The sequence below is a fragment of the Pristiophorus japonicus genome, unplaced genomic scaffold, assembly GCF_044704955.1.
Source record: "Pristiophorus japonicus isolate sPriJap1 unplaced genomic scaffold, sPriJap1.hap1 HAP1_SCAFFOLD_3313, whole genome shotgun sequence".
Classification (NCBI taxonomy): domain Eukaryota; kingdom Metazoa; phylum Chordata; class Chondrichthyes; family Pristiophoridae; genus Pristiophorus; species Pristiophorus japonicus.
The window spans coordinates 5,001-14,531 of NW_027253121.1; positions in this window are offsets into that span (position 1 = coordinate 5,001).

Consider the following 9,531-nt stretch of genomic DNA (forward strand, 5'->3'; position numbering starts at 1 on the left):
GAGGGAGGGGAGGGAAGGGGGCAGTGATGATGCCCACCCGAGTCGAATTGCCTGCGTCTGGCGCCCGCCTGCTGTGGGGCGGAGGGCGCGGAGGCAAGACGTGAGCTCGGTCGGTCTCGAACGGGGCTGGAATCCACGGGGAAGGTGTTGAGGCGCGGGGGTGCTGGACAATAGTGCAAAGATTTCCCCTCTGGGGGGGGGGGCTAAGTCCCCTCGCTCCCTTCCCTGAGCGAGGTGGGCAGGGGGGATAGAGGGATCATAGGCAGTCCCTCGGAATCGAGGAAGACTCGCTCCCCACTCTAACACGAGTTCTCGGGGTGGCTGAACAGTCCGATACGGGAACCACAGACCCTGTCACAGGGTGGGACAGAGAGACGTTGAGGGAAGGGGAGGGTGGGACAGATAGACGTTGAGGGAAGGGGAGGGTGGGACAGATAGACGTTGAGGGAAAGGGGAGGGTGGGACAGATAGACGTTGAGGGAAAGGGGAGGGTGGGACAGATAGACGTTGAGGGAAAGGGGAGGGTGGGACAGATAGACGTTGAGGGAAGGGGAGGGTGGGACAGATAGACGTTGAGGGAAAGGGGAGGGTGGGACAGATAGACGTTGAGGGAAAGGAGGAGGGTGGGACAGATAGACGTTGAGGGAAGGGGAGGGTGGGACAGATAGACGTTGAGGGAAGGGGAGGGTGGGACAGATAGACGTTGAGGGAAAGGGGAGGGTGGGACAGATAGACGTTGAGGGAAAGGAGGAGGGTGGGACAGATAGACGTTGAGGGAAGGGGAGGGTGGGACAGATAGACGTTGAGGGAAGGGGAGGGTGGGACAGATAGACGTTGAGGAAAGGGGAGGGTGGGACAGATAGACGTTGAGGGAAGGGGAGGGTGGGACAGATAGACGTTGAGGGAAGGGGAGGGTGGGACAGATAGACGTTGAGGGAAGGGGAGGGTGGGACAGGTTTGCCGCACGCTCCTTCCGCTGCCTTGCGCTTGCTCTCTGCGTGCTCGCAATTGGCGACGAGACTCGAGGTGCTCAGCGCCCTCCCGGATGCACTTCCTCCACTCGGGGACGGACTGGTCTTTGGGCCAGGGACTCCCAGGTGTCGGTGGGGGATGTTGCACTTTATCAGGGGAGGGGTGTGTGTCCCTTGTAACGTTCCCTCTGCCCCACCTTGGGGCTCGCTTGCCCGTGAAGGAGTTCCGAGTAGAGCGCTCGCTTTGGGGAGTCTGGTGTCTGGGGGGAGAACGTGCGGACAATGTGGCCCTGCCCAGCGGAGCTGGTCGAGTGTGTGGTCAGTGCTTGGATGCTGGGGATGTCGGGCCTGGTCGAGGACGCTAACGTTGGTGCGTCTGTCCTCCCCCGAGGGGGGATTTGCGGGATCTTGCGGAGACAGTGTTGGGGCGGCGAAAGGGACCACCTGATTGCTGGTTCGGCAGACACCACAGACACACCCTCCCTCCCGGGAATAGAGACGGGTACCGAAGCAATCAGTAGCTCGTCGCCAACACTGTGACTGCGTGGAGTGGCCGAGTGTGCGTGCGTGTGTCTCACTCTCTCGTTCCATTCTTAATCTTTTTACGTTAAACCGTGGGAGTGCAGCCGTTGTCGCCCCACAGGCGCCCGAGATTTTCTCTGCTTTGTGTGATAAACTATTTTCTGGACATCACCGTCGTGATCGGCTTGGCTCCATAATGTTCAGAGGTTACTTCTCTGTCGTTCCCCGAAGAAACAGTTGCTGTGTGGGCCAGTAGGTAGCTCTCGCTCTCGCCTCGTGAGATGGAAGGTTTGGGGAGTCAAGATCCCATTCGCAAGAGAGTTGAGCCCAAAATCGTGGCCAGTACTGAGGGAGTGCCGTACTGTCGGAGGGGCGGTACTGAGGGAGTGCCGTACTGTCGGAGGGGCAGTACTGAGGGAGTGCCGTACTGTCGGAGGGGCAGTACTGAGGGAGTGCCGTACTGTCGGAGGGGCAGTACTGAGGGAGTGCCGTACTGAGGGAGTGCCGTACTGCGCTGTCGGAGGGGCAGTACTGAGGGAGCGCTGTGCTGTCGGAGGGGCAGTACTGAGGGAGTGCCGTACTGCGCTGTTGGAGGGGCAGTACTGAGGGAGCGCTGTGCTGTCGGAGGGGCAGTACTGAGGGAGTGCTGTACTGCGCTGACGGAGGGACAGTACTGAGGGAGCGCTGTACTACGCTGACGGAGGGGCAGTACTGAGGGAGTGCCGCGCTGTCGGAGGGGCAGTACTGAGGGAGTGCCGTACTGCGCTGTCGGAGGGGCAGTACTGAGGGAGTGCCGTACTGTCGGAGGGGCAGTACTGAGGGAGTGCCGTACTGTCGGAGGGGCAGTACTGAGGGAGCCCCGCACTGTCGGAGGGGCAGTACTGAGGGAGTGCCGTACTGTCGGAGGGGCAGTACTGAGGGAGCCCCGCACTGTCGGAGGGGCAGTACTGAGGGAGTGCCGCACTGTCGGAGGGGCAGTACTGAGGGAGCACCGTACTGCACTGTCGGAGGGGCAGTACTGAGGGAGCCCCGCACTGTCGGAGGGGCAGTACTGAGGGAGTGCCGCACTGTCGGAGGGGCAGTACTGAGGGAGCCCCGCACTGTCGGAGGTGTCGTGTTTCAGGATGAGACGTTAAACCGAGGCCCCGTCTGCCCTCTCGGGCGGATGTAAAAGATCCCGGGGCCACTATTTTTGGAAGAAGAGCAGGGGGAGTTCTCCCCGGTGTCCTGGGGCCAATATTTATCCCTCGACCAACATCACGGAAACAGATTAATCCGGTTCATTATCACATCGCTGTGTGTGGGAGCTTGCTGTGCGTGAATTGGCGTTTCCCCACATTACAACAGTGACCACACTCCCAAAGTACTTCCAGTGGTCGTGAAAAGCTTTTTTTTAGCAACACCTTTGTGCTCACCTGCCCTAATACTTCCTTGCCTGGCTCGGTCTCAAATTGTCGTCAACGGTAGCTCCTAGGAAACAGACTGGGACATCTTACGATGTTAAAGGTGCCAAATAAAGTCAGGTTGGGTGTGACCAAGTCCTGGAACTCCCTCCCGAACAACACTGTGGGAGCACCATCACCACATGGACTGCAGCGGTTCAAGAAGGCGGCTCACCCACTTCTCACGGGGCGATTAAGGTGCGGGCAATAAATGCCCAGCCTTGCTAGCGACGCTCTTCGCACAAGAACGAATTAAATAAACGTCCCAATTGGTCCCTCTCGTTCCCCCATAGCTCATTCTCTGCACCGCAAGCGCTCTCGAGAATGGAATGACCGCCTCAAGGGATTGGCGGAGATAGCAACGGCACTGTTCCCAAGCGATTGACGCAGATTGTGTAATACTCTGGTAAGGCCACAGCTGGAATACTGCGTGTACAGTTCTGGTTGCCGTATTGAAGGATGAGAGAGGGTACAGAGGAGATTTACCAGGATGTTGCACTGGAGAGGGGACAGAGGAGATTTACCAGGATGTTGCACTGGAGAGGGTACAGAGGAGATTTACCAGGATGTTGCACTGGAGAGGGTACAGAGGAGATTTACCAGGATGTTGCACTACAGAGGGTACAGAGGAGATTTACCAGGATGTTGCACTGGAGAGGGTACAGAGGAGATTTACCCGGATGTTGCACTAGAGAGGGTACAGAGGAGATTTACCCGGATGTTGCACTAGAGAGGGTACAGAGGAGATTTACCAGGATGTTGCACTGGAGAGGGTACAGAGGAGATTTACCAGGATGTTGCACTGGAGAGGGTACAGAGGAGATTTATCAGGATGTTGCACTGGAGAGGGTACAGAGGAGATTCACCAGGATGTTGCACTGGAGAGGGTACAGAGGGGATTTACCAGGATGTTGCACTAGAGAGGGTACAGAGGAGATTTACCAGGATGTTGCACTGGAGAGGGTACAGAGGAGATTTACCAGGATGTTGCACTGGAGAGGGTACAGAGGAGATTTACCAGGATGTTGCACTGGAGAGGGTACAGAGGAGATTTACCAGGATGTTGCACTAGAGAGGGTACAGAGGAGATTTACCAGGATGTTGCACTAGAGAGGGTACAGAGGAGATTTACCAGGATGTTGCACTGGAGAGGGTACAGAGGAGATTTACCAGGATGTTACACTGGAGAGGGTACAGAGGAGATTTACCAGGATGTTGCACTAGAGAGGGTGCAGAGGAGATTTACCAGGATGTTGCACTGGAGAGGGTACAGAGGAGATTTACCAGGATGTTGCACTGGAGAGGGTACAGAGGAGATTTACCAGGATGTTGCACTAGAGAGGGTACTGAGGAGATTTACCAGGATGTTGCACTAGAGAGGGTGCAGAGGAGATTTACCAGGATGTTGCACTGGAGAGGGTACAGAGGAGATTTACCAGGATGTTACACTGGAGACGGTACAGAGGAGATTTACCAGGATGTTGCACTGGAGAGGGTACAGAGGAGATTTACCAGGATGTTGCACTGGAGAGGGTACAGAGGGGATTTACCAGGATGTTGCACTGGAGAGGGTACAGAGGAGATTTACCAGGATGTTGCACTAGAGAGGGTACAGAGGAGATTTACCAGGATGTTGCACTAGAGAGGGTACAGAGGAGATTTACCAGGATGTTGCACTAGAGAGGGTGCTGAGGAGATTTACCAGGATGTTGCACTAGAGGGGGTACAGAGGAGATTTACCAGGATGTTGCACTGGAGAGGGTACAGAGGAGATTTACCAGGATGTTGCACTGGAGAGGGGACAGAGGAGATTTACCAGGATGTTGCACTGGAGAGGGGACAGAGGAGATTTACCAGGATGTTGCACTGGAGAGGGTACAGAGGAGATTTACCAGGATGTTGCACTGGAGAGGGTACAGAGGAGATTTACCAGGATGTTGCACTGGAGAGGGTACAGAGGGGATTTACCAGGATGTTGCACTAGAGAGGGTACATAAGAACATAAGAATTAGGAACAGGAGCAGGCCATCTAGCCCCTCGAGCCCTGCTCCGCCATTCAACAAGGTCATGGCTGATCTGGCCGTGGACTCAGCTCCACTTACCCGCCCGCTCCCCGTAACCCTTAATTCCCTTATTGGTTAAACATCTATCTATCTGTGACTTGACTACATTCAATGAGCTAGGCCTCAACTGCTTCCTTGGGCAGAGAATTCCACAGATTCACAACCCTCTGGGAGAAGAAATTCCTTCTCAACTCGCTTTTAAATTGGCTCTCCCCCGTATTTTGAGGCTGTGCCCCCCTAGTTCTAGTCTCCCCGACCAGTGGAAACAACCTCTCTGCCTCTATCTTGTCTATCCCTTTCATTATTTTAAATGTTTCTATAAGATCACCCCTCATCCTTCTGAACTCCCAACTAGTAAAGACCCAGTCTACTCAATCTATCATCATAAGGTAACCCCCTCATCTCCGGAATCAGCCGAGTGAATCGTCTCTGTACCCCCTCCAAAGCTAGTATATCCTTCCTTAAGTAAGGTGACCAAAACTGCACGCGGTACTCCAGGTGCGGCCTCACCAATACCCTGTACAGTTGCAGCAGGACCTCCCTGCTTTTGTACTCCATCCCTCTCGCAATGAAGGCCAACATCCCATTCGCCTTCCCGATTCCCTGCTGCACCTGCAAACTAACTTTTTGGGATTCGTGCACAAGGACCCCCAGGTCCCTCTGCACCGCAGCATGTTGTAATTTCTCCCCAGTCAAATAATATTCCCTTTTACTGTTTTTTTCCCCAAGGTGGATGACCTCACACTTTCCGACATTGTATTCCATCTGCCAAACCTTAGCCCATTCGCTTAACCCTATCCAAATCTCTTTGCAGCCTCTCTGTGTCCTCTACACAACCCGCTTACCCGCTAATCTTTGTGTCATCTGCAAATTTTGTTACACTACACTCTGTCCCCTCTTCCAGGTCATCTATGTATATTGTAAACAGTCGTGGTCCCAGCACCGATCCCTGTGGCACACCACGAACCACTGATTTCCAACCCGACAAGGACCCATTTATCCCGACTCTCTGCTTTCTGTTCGCCAGCCAATTCTCGATCCGTGCTAATACATTTCCTCTGACTCCGCGTACCTCTATCTTCTGCAGTAACCTTTTGTGTGGCACCTTATCGAATGCCTTTTGGAAATCTAAATACACCACATCCATCGGTACACCTCTATCCACCATGCTCGTGATATCCTCAAAGAATTCCAGTAAATTAGTTGAACGTGATTTCCCTTTCATGAATCCATGTTGTGTCTGCTTGATTGCACTATTCCTATCGAGATGTCCCGCTATTTCTTCCTTAATGATAGCTTCAAGCATTTTCCCCACTACAGATGTTAAACTAACCGGCCTATAGTTACCTGCCTTTTGTCTGCCCCCTTTTTTAAACAGAGGCGTTACATTAGCTGCTTTCCAATCCGCTGGTACCTCCCCAGAGTCCAGAGAATTTTGGTAGATTATAACGAATGCATCTGCTATAACTTCCGCCATCTCTTTTAATACCCTGGGATGCATTTCATTAGGACCGGGGACTTGTCTACCTTGAGTCCCATTAGCCTGTCCAGCACTACCCCCCCTAGTGATAGTGATTGTCTCAAGGTCCTCCCTTCCCACATTCCCGTGACCAGCAATTTTTGGCATGGTTTTTGTGTCTTCCACTGTGAAGACCGAAGGAAAATAATTGTTTCAGGTCTCAGCCATTTCCACATTTCCCATTATTAAATCCCCCTTCTCATCTTCTAAGGGACCAACATTTACTTTAGTCACTCTTTTCCGTTTTATATATCTGTAAAAGCTTTTACTATCTGTTTTTATGTTTTGCGCAAGTTTACTTTCGTAAACTATCTTTCCTTTCTTTATTGCTTTTTTTAGTCATTCTTTGCTGTCGTTTAAAATTTTCCCAATCCTCTAGTTTCCCACTAACCTTGGCCACCTTATACACATTGGTTTTTGATTTGATACTCTCCTTTATTTCCCTGGTTATCCACGGCTGGTTATCCCTTCTCTTACCGCCCTTCTTTTCCACTGGAATATATTTTTATTGCGCACTATGAAAGAGCTCCTTAAAAGTCCTCCACTGTTCCTCAATTGTGCCACCGTTTAGTCTGTGTTTCCAGTCTACTTTAGCCAACTCTGCCCTCATCCCACTGTAGTCCCCTTTGTTTAAGCATAGTACGCTCGTTTGAGACACTACTTCCTCACCCTCAATCTGTATTACAAATTCAACCATACTGTGATCACTCATTCCGAGAGGATCTTTTACTAGGAGATCGTTTATTATTCCTGTCTCATTACACAGGACCAGATCTAAGATAGCTTGCTCCCTTGTAGGTTCTGGAACATACTGTTCGAAGAAACAATCCCGTATGCATTCTATGAATTCCTCCTCCAGGCTACCCTGTGCGATTTGATTTGACCAATCGATATGTAGGTTAAAATCCCCCATGATTACTGGCGTTCCTTTTTCACATGCCTCCATTATTCCCTTGATTATTGTCCGCCCCACCGTGAAGTTATTATTTGGGGGCCTATAAACTACGCCCACCAGTGACTTTTTCCCCTTACTATCTCTAATCTCCACCCACAGTGGTTCAACATTTTGTTCATTAGAGCCAATATCATCTCTCACAACTGCCCTGATATCATCCTTTATTAACAGAGCTACCCCACCTCCTTTCCCTTCTTGTCTATCTTTCCGAATCGTCAGATACCCCTGTGTGTTTAATTCCCAGTCTTGGCCACCCTGCAACCACGTTTCTGTAATGGCCACCAAATCATACCCATTTGTAATGATTTGTGCCGTCAACTCATTTACTTTATTTCGAATGCTGCGTGCGTTTAGGTAGAGTGTTTTAATACTAGTTTTTAAAACCATGATTTTTAGTTTTGACCCCTCCTGCAGAGGAGATTTACCAGGATGTTGCACTGGAGAGGGTACAGAGGAGATTTACCAGGATGTTGCACTGGAGAGGGTGCAGAGGAGATTTACCAGGATGTTGCACTGGAGAGGGTACAGAGGAGATTTACCAGGATGTTGCACTGGAGAGGGTACAGAGGAGATTTACCAGGATGTTGCACTGGAGAGGGTACAGAGGAGATTTACCAGGATGTTGCACTGGAGAGGGTACAGAGGAGATTTACCAGGATGTTGCAATGGAGAGGGTACAGAGGAGATTTACCAGGATGTTGCACTGGAGAGGGTACAGAGGAGATTTACCAGGATGTTGCACTGGAGAGGGTGCAGAAATTTACCCGGATGTTGCACTGGAGAGGGTACAGAGGAGATTTACCAGGATGTTGCACTGGAGAGGGTGCAGAGATTTACCCGGATGTTGCACTGGAGAGGGTACAGAGGAGATTTACCAGGATGTTGCACTAGAGAGGGTACAGAGGAGATTTACCAGGATGTTGCCGGGACTGGAGAATTTTGGCGACGAGGGAAGATTAGATAGGCTGGGGTTGTTTACTTTGGAACAGAGGAGGCTGAGGGGAGACCTGATTGAGGTGTATAAAATGATGAGGGGGGTGGATAGAGTGGATAGGACGGACCTGTTTCCCTTGGCAGAGGGGTCAACAACCAGGGGGTGTGGATTGACAGTAATTGGGGAGAGGGAGGTTTAGAGGGGGAAATGTCTTCACCCAGAGGGGGGTGGGGGTCTGGGGCAGGGTCTGGGACGGAACTCACGGCCTGAAAGGGCGTTCGAGGCAGAAACCCTCACCACAGCAGGCAGTGCACCTTGAAGTGCCGTACGCTACAGGGCGAGGGGAGCGAGAGCGGGAAAGTGGGATTAGGCCGGGATGGTTCTCGGTCGGCCGGCGCCAGGCGGACACGATGGGCCCGAAGTGGCCTCCTTCCCGCGCGGTAAGCTTCTCTGATTCGATCAACCCAGGCCAATATGGGGGGCAAATCTGGGAAATTCCTCTCCGACCCATCCAGGTGATTGATACTCATCCAGGAGATCACTGGCAATTAAATTCCCTGCAGTACCTCTCCCGTGAGAGGCCATCTCCGCCCGAGCCAGAAACGAATTCAGCGTTCGCTTTCGAAATTCAGTGAATGCATCCAACTCATGAAATGGCAGGTTGTTCCAGAGGTCGACAAATCTCTGGGAAAATAATCACCCGAGACCGAACCGAGATCTCGCCTTGCACAACTTAGTGGTTCATTCTCGGGTCGGCAAATCAGTGACCAGTGGGGTGCCGCAGGGATCAGTGCTGGGGCCCCAGCTATTTACCGCACAAGATAAAAGTTCACGGGGTTGGGGGGTAATATATTAGCACGGATAGAGGATTGGCTAACGAACAGAGAACAGAGAGTGGGGATAAATGGTTCATTCTCGGGTCGGCAATCAGTAACTAGTGGGGTGCCGCAGGGATCAGTGATGGGGCCCCAGCTATTTACAATCTATATTAACGACTTGGAAGAAGGGACCGAGTGTAACGTAGACAAGTTTGCTGACGATACAAAGATGGGAGGAAAAGCAATGTGTGAGGAGGACACACAAAATCTGCAAAAGGACACAGACAGGCTCAGTGAGTGGGCAAAA